Here is a 16,391-nt window from a genome sequence, read left to right as displayed (position 1 = left end):
AATGTTCAAGTTCAAAGAGTATTTGGGCACAGATAAGTTCAGAAGGTCATCCTTGAACCACTGCATCAGAAGTAATCTATTTATATGCATAGAAAGTTCAAGTTCATGGGATCCAGGGTCAGAATCTTTTTTTTTTTGGTCAAAAAAATCTCATCCTTGATCTACTGAAGAAACAACAGAATGTCAGAAGTCTTTAAACAAGGTTCAAGTTCAACGAATCTGTCCAAAAATAAGTTAAAATGGTCATCCTTGAAGAACTAATAAAACATCAGAAGGAATCTGTATGCATAGAAAGTTCAAGTTCATGGAATCTAGGGTGAGATTTTTTTTTTTTGTCAAAAAATGTCTTCCTTGACCTACTGATGAAACCACAGGTAGTCATAAAGTCTTTATAGAATGTTCAAGTTCAAAGAGTATTTGGGCACAAATAAGTTCAAAAGGTCATCCTTGAACCACTGCATCAGAAGGAATCAATTTATATGCATAGAAAGTTCAAGTTCATGGGATCCAGGGTCAGATTTTTTTTTGTCAAAAAATTCTCATCCTTGATCTACTGAAGAAACAACAGAATGTCAGAAGTCTTTAAAGAAGGTTCAAGTTCAAAGAATCTGGCCAAAAATAAGTTCACATGGTCATCATTGAAGAACTAATAAAACATCAGAAGGAATCTATTGATATGCATAGAAAGTTCAAGTTCATGGAATCTCGGGTCAGATTTTTTGTTTTTTGTTAAAAAAATCTCATCCTTGATATACTGTAAAAACAACAAAAAGTCATAAAGTCTGTGTATAATGTTCAAGTTAAAAGACTATTTGGCCACAAATAGGTTCAATAGGTCTTCCCTGAACCAATGCATCAGAATGAATCTATTTATATGCATAGAAAGTTCAAATTCATGGGATCCAGGGTCAGATTTTTTTTTTTGCCAAAAAATGTCTTCCTTGACCTACTGATGAAACCACAGGTAGTCATAAAGTCTGTGTAGAATGTTCAAGTTCAAAGAGTATTTGGGCACAGATAAGTTCAAAAGGTCATCCTTGAACCACTGCATCAGAAGTAATCTATTTATATGCATAGAAAGGGCAAGTTCATGGGATCCAGGGTCAGATTTTTTTTTTTGTTAAAAAATTATCATCCTTGATCTACTGAAGAAACAACAGAATGTCAGAAGTCTTTAAAGAAGGTTCAAGTTCAAAGAATCTGGCCAAAAATAAGTTAAAATGGTCATCATTGAAGAACTAATAAAACATCAGAAGGAATCTATTTATATGCATAGAAAGTTCAAGTTCATGGAATCTAGGGTGAGATTTTTTTTTTTTTTTTTGTTAAAAAAATCTCATCCTTGATATACTGAAGAAACAACAGAAAGTCATAAAGTCTGTGTGGAATGTTCAAGTTCAAAGACTATTTGGCCACAAATAGGTTCAATAGATCATCCCTGTACCACTGCATCAGAAGGAATCAATTTATATGCAAAGAAAGTTCAAGTTCAAGGAATCTAGGGTGAGATTTATTTATTTATTTATTTTTCAAAAAAATATCTTCCTTGACCTACTGATGAAACAACAGGTAGTCATAAAGTCTTTATAATCTTCAAGTTTAAAGAGTATTTGGGCACAAATAAGTTCAAAAGGTCATCCTTGAACCACTGCATTAGAAGGAATCTTTTTATGTGCATAGAAATTTCAAGTTCATGGGATCCAGGGTCAGAATCTTTTTTTTGTCAAAAAAATCTCATCCTTGATATACTGAAGAAACAACAAAAAGTCATAAAGTCTGTGTATAATGTTCAAGTTCAAAGACTATTTGGCCACAAATAGGTTCAATAGGTCATCCCTGAACCAATGCATCAGAATGAATCTTTTTATGTGCATAGAAATTTCAAGTTCATGGGATCCAGGGTCAGAATCTTTTTTTTGTCAAAAAAAATCTCATCCTTGATATATGAAGAAACAACAAAAAGTCATAAAGTCTGTGTATAATGTTCAAGTTCAAAGACTATTTGGCCACAAATAGGTTCAATATGTCATCCCTGAACCAATGCATCAGAATGAATCTATTTATATGCATAGAAAGTTCAAATTCATGGGATCCAGGGTCAGATTTTTTTTTTTCAAAAAATGTCTTCCTTGACCTACTGATGAAACCACAGGTAGTCATAAAGTCTGTGTAGAATGTTCAAGTTCAAAGAGTATTTGGGCACAGATAAGTTCAATAGGTCATCCCTGAACCAATGCATCAGAATTAATCTATTTATATGCATAGAAAGTTCAAGTTCTTGGGATCCAGGGTCAGATTTTTTTTTTTTGTCAAAAAATTATCATCCTTGATCTACTGAAGAAACAACAGAATGTCAGAAGTCTTTAAAGAAGGTTCAAGTTCAAACAATCTGGCCAAAAATAAGATAAAATGGTCATCATTGAAGAACTAATAAAACATGAGATGGATTCTATTTATATGCATAGAAAGTTCAAGTTCATGGAATCTCGGGTCAGATTTTTTTTTTTTTTTTGTCAAAAAAATCTCATCCTTGATATACTGAAGAAACAACAGAAAGTCATAAAGTCTGTGTGGAATGTTCAAGTTCAAAGACTATTTGGCCACAAATAGGTTCAATAGCTCATCCCTGTACCACTGCATCAGAAGGAATCTATTTATATGCATAGAAAGTTCAAATTCATGGGATCCAGGGTCAGATTTTTTTTTTTGTCAAAAAATGTCTTCCTTGACCTACTGATGAAACCACAGGTAGTCATAAAGTCTTTATAGAATGTTCAAGTTTAAAGAGTATTTGGGCACAAATAAGTTCAAAAGGTCATCCTTGAACCACTGCATTAGAAGGAATCTTTTTATATGCATAGAAATTTCAAGTTCATGGGATCCAGGGTCAGAATCTTTTTTTTGTCAAAAAAAACCTCATCCTTGATATACTGAAGAAACAACAAAAAGTCATAAAGTCTGTGTATAATGTTCAAGTTCAAAGACTATTTGGCCACAAATAGGTTCAATAGGTCATCCCTGAACCAATGCATCAGAATGAATCTATTTATATGCATAGAAAGTTCAAATTCATGGGATCCAGGGTCAGATTTTTTTTTTTGTCAAAAAATGTCTTCCTTGACCTACTGATGAAACCACAGGAAGTCATAAAGTCTTAATAGAATGTTCAAGTTCAAAGAGTATTTGGGCACAAATAGTTTTAAAAGGTCGTCCTTGAACCACTGCACCAGAAGTAATCTATTTATATGCATAGAACGTTCAAGTTCACGGGATCCAGGGTGAGATTATTTTTTTTTTTTGTCAAAAAATGTCTTCCTTGACCTACTGATGAAACCACAGGTAGTCATAAGTCTTTATAGAATGTTCAAGTTCAAAGAGTATTTGGGCACAAATAAGTTCAAAAGGTCATCCTTGAACCACTGCATCAGAGGGAATCAATTTATATGCATAGAAAGTTCAAGTTCATGGGATCCAGGGTCAGATTTTTTTGTCAAAAAATTCTCATCCTTGATCTACTGAAGAAACAACAGAATGTCAGAAGTCTTTATAGAATGTTCAAGTTCAAAGATTATTTGGGCACAAATAAGTTCAAAAGGTCATCCTTGAACCACTGCATCTGAAGTAATCTATTTATATGCATAGAAAGTTCAAGTTCATGGGATCCAGGGTCAGATTTTTTTTTGTCAAAAAATTCTCATCCTTGATCTACTGAAGAAACAACAGACTGTCAGAAGTCTTTAAAGAAGGTTCAAGTTCAAAGAATCTGGCCAAAAATAAGTTCAAATGGTCATCATTGAAGAACTAATAAAACATCAGAAGGACTCTATTTATATGCATAGAAAGTTCAAGTTCATGGAATCTCGGGTCAGAATTTTTTTTTTTTTTGTCAAAAAAATCTCATCCTTGATATACTGAAGAAACAACAGAAAGTCATAAAGTCTGTGTGGAATGTTCAAGTCCAAAGACTATTTGGCCACAAATAGGTACAATAGATCATCCCTGTACCACTGCATCAGAAGGAATCTATTTATATGCATAGAAAGTTCAAGTTCAAGGAATCTAGGGTGAGATTTATTTATTTATTTATTTTTTAAAATATCTTCCTTGACCTACTGATGAAACCACAGGTAGTCATAAAGTCTTTATAGAATGTTCAAGTTTAAAGAGTATTTGGGCACAAATAAGTTCAAAAGGTCATCCCTGAACCAATGCATCAGAATGAATCTTTTTATGTGCATAGAAATTTCAAGTTCATGGGATCCAGGGTCAGAATCTTTTTTTTGTCAAAAAAAATCTCATTCTTGATATACTGAAGAAACAACAAAAAGTCATAAAGTCTGTGTATAATGTTCAAGTTCAAAGACTATTTGGCCACAAATAGGTTCAATATGTCATCCCTGAACCAATGCATCAGAATGAATCTATTTATATGCATAGAAAGTTCAAGTTCATGGGATCCAGGGTCAGATTTTTTTTTTTTTTTGTCAAAAAATGTCTTCCTTGACCTACTGATGAAACCACAGGTAGTCATAAAGTCTGTGTAGAATGTTCAAGTTCAAAGAGTATTTGGGCACAGATAAGTTCAATAGGTCATCCCTGAACCAATGCATCAGAACGAATCTATTTATATGCATAGAAAGTTCAAGTTCATGGGATCCAGGGTCAGATTTTTTTTTTGTCAAAAAATTATCATCCTTGATCTACTGAAGAAACAACAGAATGTCAGAAGTCTTTAAAGAAGGTTCAAGTTCAAACAATCTGGCCAAAAATAAGATAAAATGGTCATCATTGAAGAACTAATAAAACATGAGATGGATTCTATTTATATGCATAGAAAGTTCAAGTTCATGGAATCTCGGGTCAGAATCTTTTTTTTGTCAAAAAAATCTCATCCTTGATATACTGAAGAAACAACAGAAAGTCATAAAGTCTGTGTGGAATGTTCAAGTCCAAAGACTATTTGGCCACAAATAGGTACAATAGATCATCCCTGTACCACTGCATCAGAAGGAATCTATTTATATGCATAGAAAGTTCAAGTTCAAGGAATCTAGGGTGAGATTTATTTATTTATTTATTTTTTAAAATATCTTCCTTGACCTACTGATGAAACCACAGGTAGACATTAAGTCTTTATAGAATGTTCAAGTTCAAAGAGTATTTGGGCACAAATAGTTTCAAAAGGTCGTCCTTGAACCACTGCACCAGAAGTAATCTATTTATATGCATAGAACGTTCAAGTTCATGGAATCTAGGGTGAGATTTTTTTTTTTTCTTGCCAAAAAATGTCTTCCTTGACCTACTGATGAAAACAGGTAGTCATAAAGTCTGTGTAGAATGTTCAAGTTCAAAAGTATTTGGGCACAGATAAGTTCAAAAGGTCATCCTTGAACCACTGCATCAGAAGTACACTGTAAAAAAAAATCCTAAAATTACAGAAAATAACTCTAAATTTTTTACAGTATTTTTTTGTAATTTTTAATTATGTTTAAAACTATGTAAAATTACAAACAATATCTGTAAATTAACAACTTGACCATTATTTTAAGGATTATGTCATTAATGACAAATTACAGTAATTCTTATTTTTTATACAAGAAAATTACTGTATTTTTTAAATAATATTTTTCTGTTTTCATAAATTACGTACAAATGCATGTAAAATTATAAATAATATTTGTAAATTAACAACTTGACCATTATTTTAATGAATATATCATTCATGACAAATTACAGTAATTCTCAGTTTTTTTATACAGGAAATTACCTTATTTTTACAGTATTTGTTTCTATTTTCATAAATTACATAAAAATTCATGCAAAATTACAAACAATATCTGTAAATTAACAACTTGACTATTATTTTAAGGACTATATCATTAATGTCAAATTACAGTAATTCTTATTTTTCTATACAGAAAAAATACTGTATTTTTTATATAGTATTTTTCTGTTTTCATAAATTACATACAAATGCATGTAAAATTACAATTAATATCTGTAAATTAACAACTCAACCATTATTTTAAGGATCATATCATTCATGACAAATTACAGTAATTCTCAGTTTTTAATACAGGAAATTACCTTATTATTTATACAGTAATTTTTTCTATTTTCATAAATTACATAAAATTCATGTAAAATTACAAACAATATCTGTAAATTAACAACTTGACTATTATTTTAAGGACTATATCATTAATGAAAAATAACAGTAATTCTTATTTTTTATACAGGAAAATGACTATTATTTATAGAGTAGATCTCTGTTTTCATAAATTTGATAAACATTAATGTAAAATTACAAACAATATCTGTAAATTAATATTTTGACTGCAAGTTTTAGTATTAAATCATTAATGACAAATAACAGTAAATCAAATATTTATGAGAAAATCACTATATTATGGTATTTTTTCTGTTTTCTTAAATTATATACAAATTCAACTCTGGCCTAGATGAAGAAAGCCAAGAATTCTGACAAAAGTAAAATAAGTATCAGGAAAAAACAAATGATAGTTAAACACGTTTATTTTTGTCAAAACCTTGGAAAAAAACACATTTGAAAATAAAGCATTCTTCTATTAAATTCGGGAGTTAAAAGGGATGGTTCACCAAAAAAAATAAATAATTGTCATTATTTACCCATCAAACCTGTACAAGTTTCTTTTTCTGTTTGAACACAGAAGCTGTTATGAAGAATGTTGGTAACCAGACAGCTGACTGACTTCAAACTGACCTCCATAACAGTAGTCGATGACAGTCAGCTGTCTGGTTACCAACATTCTTCATAACAAACAGAAAAAGAAACTTGTACAGGTTTGGTGGGTAAATGATGGCCTTTTTTCGCCATGATTTGCACATGAGCATCAGAATTGGACCACAAAGCACGAATCCTGATGAATCATGTGTGCTTTTACATCACGTGGATGGCCGGGTGCGTGTGCGTGGCTTACCTGAGGAACACATGGCCCCAGGATGCACTATGGGAAGAAGGCGAGCCGGCGGAGGCAGTGTGATGCTTTGGGCAATGTTCTGCTGAACCTTGGGTCCTGCCATCCATTTGGATGTTCCTTTAACACGTCCCACCTACCTAAGCATTGTTGTAGACCGTGTACACCCTTTGATGGAAAACGGTATTTCCTGGTGGCTGTGGCTGTGGCTCTTCCAGCAGATAATGCTCCTGACACAAAGCAGAGGTGTTGTCTTGGCCTCAAAATTCCCCAGATCTCAATCCAATCGAGCATCTGTGGGATGTGCTGAACAAACAAGTCTGATCCATAGTGGCCCTGCCTCGCAACTTACAGGACTTAAAGGATCTGCTGCTAACATCTTAGGGGTCAGGGCTGTTTTAGCAGCAAAAGGGGGACCAACACAATATTAGGAAGGTGGTCATAAAGCCTCATCTGTGTATGGTGTAACTTGTATGGAATTATGGCAATATTAGCAAACAAGTGTTGCTTTGGACAGAGCATCCACCCTAAATCAACAAGTTATGTTATAGTGCCACACAGTAAAAGGGAAAATGAAAGTTGACAATAGGCAAGATTATTTCTAAAGGAAAGGTCAGTAATTTGTAAAAATGTAAAAGGGTCATTATAGGTCACATGAATGTAACTGTAATGCCACCAAGATGCAGAAATTGAAATTAATACATATGCAGTGTTTACGCTGTATGTGTTTAGCAGAGTAGGGGTTGGTATATATATATATATATATATATATATATATATATATATATATATATATATATATATATATATATATATATATATATATATATATGTATGTATGTATGTATGTATGTATGTATGTATGTATGTATGTATGTATGTATGTATATATATACATACATACATACATATATATATATATATATATATATATATATATATATATATATATATATATATATATATATATATATATATATATATATATATATACACACAATTTAAACAATTCATTAATTCATTGTCTCTCTGTATTGCTTTGAGCATGATTGGTTATTCTGACTGTCATCCGCTATACTGGCCAATGACAAATGCGCGCGCCTTTTACAGGTCAAATTTGAATTATACGTTTGTTGTAGAGTGAGTGTGTGCGCTGCTAACGTTAACGTTACTGCTCGGGCATCTGTAATGCAGTAGCTAACTTCGGTTCTGTTCGGTTTTACATGGATTTCTACATTGGTTATTTTTTTTAAAAATGTTTTATATTTTGGGCGAATTTAAGTTGCGTGATGTTAATGGAGGACGAACAAGAAAAAAATTCATATGGGCAACTTTTACCAACGTAACGGACATGGAACTGCAGAAGGTAAGTTAACTAACGTTAGTTTTATTTTTATTTTTTAAAATCTTCTTTTACATCAAGATATAAATGTTTAAGTGATAATCAAATCGCGATTACCCCAATAACGACATAGTAAGTTACATACTGTAATCATTAACTACCAGCTATCGTTATTGTCGTTGTTTGCATGTGTTAATATTATAAGCTAGGTTTGAGATAAAAAAAAATCAATATAGGAGCTTTGGATTGAGTGAACTGACTTTTGAAAATACCTCTGTTAGTAAGTAAGTTAAATAGCTAATATTGTTGTGTGTTTGTTTCCCTCATGAACCAGAAATTTTGGGAAGAAAATCCAGCCTCACGATCTTCAGGGGTGGTAAGTATTGTAATACTAACACGAAGACAGTGAATTGATACTGATATGCACAGTAGTAACGTTAGTCATTTTATTGGAAGTTTGTCGTTATGTTAATATTTAATTTAATTTGTTGAAGATATGAAGGTCATTCGTGTGGGAGACAATACATGAAAACAGAAGTAACGTTTCACATGTAACGTTAATTCAGGTTTAGACAACATATGTGTGAGTAAATGATAAGAGAATTCTCATTTTTGGGTGAGCTATGTTTTTAGGGTCTTGTTTCCAATCTTGGAGTCATTAGAGCATACTTTATATCTTTTGGGGATCATAGTCATGTTTCCCTTATGTGCCATATAAACGTGGGGAACATAGGAATGACCCCCAATGAACCCAGAGTTGCCAAATTATAAGTGTTAAAGGGATAGTTCACCCAAAAATGAAAATTAGCCCATCATTTACTCAAGCATTATAATTGCAGTAATAGTTGTTCTGTTTTTGAAGTCCATACAAACCAAATAACGTGCTCCATGTGGCTCTGGGGTGTTAATTAAGGCCTTCTGAAGTGAATCGATGCATTTGTGTAAGAAAAATATCCATATTTAACTGGATATTTTTATAACTTAATCAAGTAAAGTTCCAGCCAACCACCTTCCATGGAAAAGTGTTGAAAGTTAAACGTGAAACTCAAGATGCGTACGTGACGTCATGACGAGCCTACCTTGTCGCGTTAGTCTTTCGTTTGGCTGAGGCGCTTTCAACACTTTTTCCATAAATTGAACACAGAAGTCAGTCCGCTAAAACTTTACTTTATGAAGTTTTAAATATGGATATTTTTCTTACACAAACGCATCGATTCGCTTCTGAGGGCCTTTATTAACCCCCCAGAGCACGTTATTTTACGGGCAGATGCATTATTTTTTTTTTTTTTTTTTTATGGACTTCAAAAACAGAGCAACTATTACTGCTAGTATAATGCTTGAATTAGCCTGGTCGTTTGTAATATAATTGTATTCGTCTGGAAGAAGAATCATATACTTCCTAGGATGATTTGAGGGTGAGTAAATTATGGGCTAATTTTCATTTCTGGGTGAACTATCCCTTTAAACCCCTCCATTCAAATATAAAAATGCGCATAGTGCCTCTGGCACAACCTGAATATAAATCCCTATTCTCTATGACTATTACATCATGCTGGCCGCTAAGATTTGTTACACTAGGGGTGTCACTCCCACAAAATATTCAAGGATGTTGTTCAGTAATTTAGTATTATTATGAATTCTGGTTAAAATCATTAACTTTGAATTTTCTGAACTTCGAAATAAGCACATTGCATGGCATCATTACTCCAGTCTTCAGTGTCACATAATTAAAATATGCTGATTTGCCATTGAGATTTGGGGAGTTTGGAGGCCAAGTCAACACCTCAAACCCGTTGCTGTGCTCCTCAAACCATTCCTGAACCACTTTGCTTTGTGGCAGGGCACATTATCCTGCTGAAAGAGACCACAGCCACCAAGGAAAGGGTTTCCATGAAAGGGTGTAAAATAGTCTGCAACAATGCTTAGGTAGGTGGGACGTGTTAAAGTAACATCCACATGGATGGCAGGCCCCAAGGTTTCCCAGTAGAACATTGCCCAAAGCATCACACTGCCTCCGCCGGCTCGCCTTCTTCTGGTGCCATGTGTTTCCCAGGTAAGCGACACACCTGGCCATCCACGTGATGTAAAAGAACACGTGATTCCTCAGACCAGGCCACCTTCTTCCATTGCTCCGTGGTCCAGTTCTGATGCTCACGTGCCACTGTTGGTGCTTTCGGCGTGGTCAGGGGTCAGCATGGGCACCCTGACTGGTCAGCGGCTATGACGCCCATGCGCAACAAACTGCGATGCTCTGTGTATTCTGACACCTTTCTATCAGAACCAGCATTAACTTCTGGAGCAGTTTGAGCTCCAGTAGCTCGTCTGTTTGATCGGACCCCACGGGCCAGCCTTCGCTGACCATGTGCATCAATGAGCCTTGGCCGCCCATGACCCTGTGGCCGGTTCTCCACTGTTCCTTCCTTGGAGCACTTTTGATAGATCCTGACCACTGCAGACCGGGAACAGCCCACAAGAGCTGCAGTTTTGGAGATGCTCTGACCCAGTCGTCTAGCCATCACAATTTGGCCCTTGTCAAACTCGCTCAAATCCTCACGCTTGCCCATTTTTCCGGCTTCTAACACATCAACTTTGAGGACAAAATGGTTACTTGCTGCTCACTTCAATTTTCACTATTTATATATATAGTATACACGGTGTGTACGGCTTTCTTATATATATATGTATGTATGTATGTATAATTTTTTTTTTTTTTAGCAACATAAAAATATGATGAAGCTTGTGCTTGTCTTTGAGAGATTAAAATTATGTTTGACTGCCTGTTTCTTTCCAAGTATTTTTGACATTTCCTTTTCCAACTGTGATAACTGCTAATGATAAAACTTTAAAAGTAGATAAAGCTCATTTTAACTTTTTTATTTTATTTTCCTTTTCTTTAGATCAAGCATCGGAACAATGTTTGCAGGGCAGAACCGGTACCAACAGAGAAACAAGTACATCACTAGTAAGTATCAATGCAGTATATAAAACCATAGACCATAAAGGTATAATGCACTCCAAAATGCTCTATTTTCCCTCCATCATGCCATCCCAGCTTTCCACAGATTGTTGGAAAAGTGATTCATCTTTTGAGTCCATATAGGCCTACAGTGTGTGCATAATTACACAAGGTGATATTCTGATCTTATTTTTTTCCAAGCACATTTTACCCATTTCACACAAGTGTGCCACACAAGTCCTAAAAACTGACTTGTTGTCCATCTTTTTTACAGTCTATGATTCCACACCATATTAATCTTGATAACTACTATTAATTTATTAAATCATTTATAAGGGATGTATAATTAAAGAAGGCTGAAAGTGAAAAAAGGCTAAAAGGTAAAATGGGCTAAAAAAGAGATTTAACTCAGACTGAAGAGTCAAAAATTATTAAAATGGAATGACGCAATACTAATGCAATAATTAAAATTAAGGTGTGACCATTGGACAGCAAAATGCTTATTGATTCAGCAGGGTCATACAAAAACAGGCCGATTTTCCAGAACTGCAACCTACCTGGAGTCTCCTGAAGTGCAAGGTGTCAGGATCTCAGATACTTCAGTTAGGTAAAAAATCCTAAAAAACACCATTTAATAAGAATCAAACATGAAGACATACATAATAGACAGATTGAGAGTGACTCTTGTGATTCTTATTAAGTGGGGGTCATATTTCAGGGTTCTTAAAAGTCTCAGTCTCCAGAAGTGCAAGGTGTCAGGATATCAATGTAGGTTGCAGTTCTGGTGGTGTCTGGTCCTGTGGTTCTGGAGACTAAAGGGTTCCTGATGGTTCACAACTAATTCACCTTAATTCATATTTGTTTTAGAAGTTAATTTATTTCTTCACCTGTTTTTTTATGACCCTGCTGAATCGATGTTTTGCTGTCCAATGGGCATGCCTTAATTGTGCAATTTCTAGTATTGCATCTTTCTCATGGGTATTTAAAAAAAGGAAGTTCCAGTCTAAGTTAAATCCTTTTTTTTTGCCCAGTTTATCTATAAATGAAAACCTGTGTAATAATGATGCACACCTGAATACAAGACATTTTTCACTCCGAGCCTTTCTTAAAAAAAATATATCACTTATAATTTTGGATTTGAATTGGTAAAATGTGCTTAGAAAAATAAATCTGAATATAAACTTGCATTATACTAAAGCATGCTTCAGAAACTACATAATAATAATAAGTTATCTTATCATGTGAGCTTCACAATTCTCTTGGATTATTGTCATGATGTGTATACTGACGTGTTTGTTAAATTTTTTTTATACAAATGACAATAATTTATTGAAAAATCCCTGTTTGCACAATTCTACGAAAACAACTAAATAACTCTGTATTAATACATTCTAGACAAGTGATTTGGCAATTTCATTGGTAAAGAATGCATATGTGCGCAGACCTACCTTGTCTGCGCACATATGCATTCAAACATGCATACCTATAAACTAAACATGTAATGCGCATATGTGTCCATCACCATTAAGTTTACACAGAGATAACGGTATTGTTTCCAAAAACATTGTGTTTTCAGGCCATCAGAACTCCATTGTTGTGTAAATGAATGTCCAAAACGCGTTGTGTAAACGTCCCCTTATAAAGCATATATATTTTTTAAAAATCTTGTCATTTTTTAATTGAATTTGCCTAATTAAACTCATCTGAACCACCTAATCAAGGTTTTCAGGACTACCAGAACATTCCAGGCAGATGTTTAGAGCTACACTCTGTAGGAAATTCTACACACAAACTGAAGGGATAGTTGACACCAAAATTAAAAGTCTATCAATCACTTACTCACCCTCATGTTGTTCCAAACATGTATGACTTTCTTTATTTTGATCAATTTGTTTTCAGTGTTTTTTTTTTTTTCTCCATACAAAGGAAAGCAGTTTGGTTGCCAACATTCCTCAAAATATATCAAGAAATAATTATACAGGTTTGAAACGACATGAGGATGAGTTAATGACAGAATTTCCATTTTTGGGTGGTAAACCATCTCAAGTATTTTCATAATGTCTTTTTAGTTAGTTAAAAAATATGCCGTCATTAATCCTATATTTAATTCCCTTAAAAATATTGAGGGAAAGACCCTCAGCTACCAGACCCTACCAGATGAAACAGAAGACAAAAAGAAAACTTTAATTACATTAAATTGAGCTTGTTTAAAGTAAAAAATAATTTAAAAAAAAAAAACATTTATTAAAAATCTTTTTTTTTTTTTTTTAAAGACTTTTCAGAGAATCATAGTGTTCTTTTTTTCTTCCCAGATGCACCAAGGACCCTGCTGATTACTGGTATTTTGAAGGATTGTTCTTTATCTGCTTTATCTTCTGGTAACAAATCATGGATCTTTTTTTTTTGTTACTTCTTAAAACGCTTGTTAGAATTCTGAATAAAAGACTGTTATATTTGTAATCAGAAATCTCGAGTTAGAGAGACGGTTTGTGGATTGTACCCCCCTCATTTGTGTTGAAATCCGATGGCTCAGTGAGGCTTGCATAGCCAGCAATGACATTTCGTTTCTCAAGATCCATTAATGTACTAAAAACATATTTAAATTAGTTCATGTGTGTACAGTGGTTCAATAATAATATTATAAAATGACAAGAATATTTTTTGTGTGCCAAAAAAACTGACCGATTTCAAAACTGCTTCCTGAAGCTTGACACGCTGATCGCGTGTAAAACCGCCAAACTGCTGAAATCATGTGACTTTGGCTCTCCGAACTGCTGATTTGACACACTGATCTATAATGCTCCAAAGCTTCTTGTTTTGAAATGGGGCATCACTATATAAGTCGTTATTTCGTTTTTTTTGGAGCACCAAAAATATTCTCGTCATTTTATAATATTAATATCGAACCACTGTACTCACATGAACCGATTTAAATATGTTTAATGGATCTTGAGAGAGGAAATGTCATTGCTGGTTATGGAGGCCTCACTAAGCCATCGGATTCAACACAAATATCTTAATTTGTGTTCCAAAGATGAACGAAGGTCTTATGGGTGTGGAACGGCATGAGGGTGAGGAATAAGTTACATTATTTTCACTAACCCTTTAACATTTAATAAATAAATGCTGTATAATTTTAATAAACGTTGTACATTTTGTAAAGTGTTACACAGTCTTGTATAGCCATAATCCTAAAGTTTGAGAATTTGATAAAACTATTGTTAATTACTGAAGTAGTTTAAATGTTGTATTTTATTTATATCAATATCAATAATTTAATGATGGAATCATTCCATTTTATTTAGATTGTTTTACATAATTTAAACACTATTAAATTGTGTAAACAAATGCTGCAAATCAGAGTTTGAGTTGATTTGAATTCTTTTTATACTGTTTTCAGACTTATTTTATCTGCCAAAATAAAATTCTTAATTTTAAATCTTTATCACGTCTTTGCATTTTATTGAAAGAGTTTGACTGTAATAATCTGGAAAATGCCTGTAAAATAACAGTAATTCTGTGTAGAACTATCAGCGCCGTCATTTTATTGAAAGAGTTTGACTGTAATAATCTGGTAAATGCCTGTAAAATAACAGTAATTCTGTGTAGAACTATCAGCGCCGTCATTTTATTGAAAGAGTTTGACTGTAATAATCTGGTAAATGCCTGTAAAATAACAGTAATTCTGTGTAGAACTATCAGCGCCGTCATTTTATTGAAAGAGTTTGACTGTAATAATCTGGTAAATGCCTGTAAAATTACAGTAATTCTGTGTAGAACTATCAGCGCCGTCATTTTATTGAAAGAGTTTGACTGTAATAATCTGGTAAATGCCTGTAAAATTACAGTAATTCTCTGTAGAACTATCAGCGCCGTCATTTTATTGAAAGAGTTTGACTGTAATAATCTGGTAAATGCCTGTAAAATTACAGTAATTCTCTGTAGAACTATCAGCGCCGTCATTTTATTGAAAGAGTTTGACTGTAATAATCTGGTAAATGCCCGTGAAATAACAGTAATTCTCTGTAGAACTATCAGTGCCGTCATTTTATTGAAAGAGTTTGATTGTAATAATCTGGTAAATGCCCGTGAAATAACAGTTTTAAACTGTAAAAAAACAATCATAAAAAAATTGTAATTGACTGGCAGCAGCGGCTGCCAAACAAAAACCGTAAAAAAAAGGTAAAAAACCTTAATTTAAACAAGGAAAAAATCTGTAAAATAACATTGTTTTTCAATAAATCTTTTAATGAAAATTTCTGTAAAATTATTGTTTTTGCATTTTATTTGAATTAAGATTTTTTACTTTAATTTTACGGTTTTTGTTTGGCAGCCGTAGCTGCCAGTCATTTACCATTTTTTTACGAGATTTTTTTTTACAGTGTAATCTATTTATATGCATAGAAAGTTCAAGTTCATGTGATCCAGGGTCAGAATCTTTTTTTTTTTGGTCAAAAAAATCTCATCCTTGATCTACTGAAGAAACAACAGAATGTCAGAAATCTTTAAACAAGGTTCAAGTTCAAAGAATTTTGCCAAAAATAAGTTCAAATGGTCATCCTTGAAGAACTAATAAAACATCAGAAGGAATCTATATGCATAGAAAGTTCAAGTTCATGGAATCTAGGGTGAGATTTTTTTTTTTTTGTCAAAAAATGTCTTCCTTGACCTACTGATGAAACCACAGGTAGTCATAAAGTCTTTATAGAATGTTCAAGTTCAAAGAGTATTTGGGCACAAATAAGTTCAAAAGGTCATCCTTGAACCACTGCATCAGAAGGAATCAATTTATATGCATAGAAAGTTCAAGTTCATGGGATCCAGGGTCAGATTTTTTTTTGTCAAAAAATTCTCATCCTAGATCTACTGAAGAAACAACAGAATGTCAGAAGTCTTTAAAGAAGGTTCAAGTTCAAAGAATCTGGCCAAAAATAAGTTCAAATGGTCATCATTGAAGAACTAATAAAACATCAGAAGGACTCTATTTATATGCATAGAAAGTTCAAGTTCATGGAATCTCGGGTCAGATTTTTTTTTTTTTTTTTGTCAAAAAAATCTCATCCTTGATATACTGAAGAAACAACAGAAAGTCATAAAGTCTGTGTGGAATGTTCAAGTTCCAAGACTATTTGGCCAC

General features: G+C 33.3%; 1 long non-coding RNA gene across 1 annotated transcript; it reads left to right on the top strand.

The window, feature by feature from the left end:
• Positions 1–8,266: 8,266 nt before the first annotated feature.
• Positions 8,267–13,836, top strand: LOC137085003 (uncharacterized). The gene is made up of 4 exons (XR_010906877.1): positions 8,267–8,322; positions 8,633–8,674; positions 11,196–11,260; positions 13,567–13,836. It is a non-coding gene; the product is annotated as an uncharacterized lncRNA (long non-coding RNA).
• Positions 13,837–16,391: the final 2,555 nt, after the last annotated feature.

Source organism: Pseudorasbora parva, chromosome 8 (assembly GCF_024679245.1).
Source record: "Pseudorasbora parva isolate DD20220531a chromosome 8, ASM2467924v1, whole genome shotgun sequence".
NCBI lineage: Eukaryota > Metazoa > Chordata > Actinopteri > Cypriniformes > Gobionidae > Pseudorasbora > Pseudorasbora parva.
Note: the sequence above shows the minus strand (reverse complement) of the source record. Positions and strands in the feature narration are given on the sequence as shown.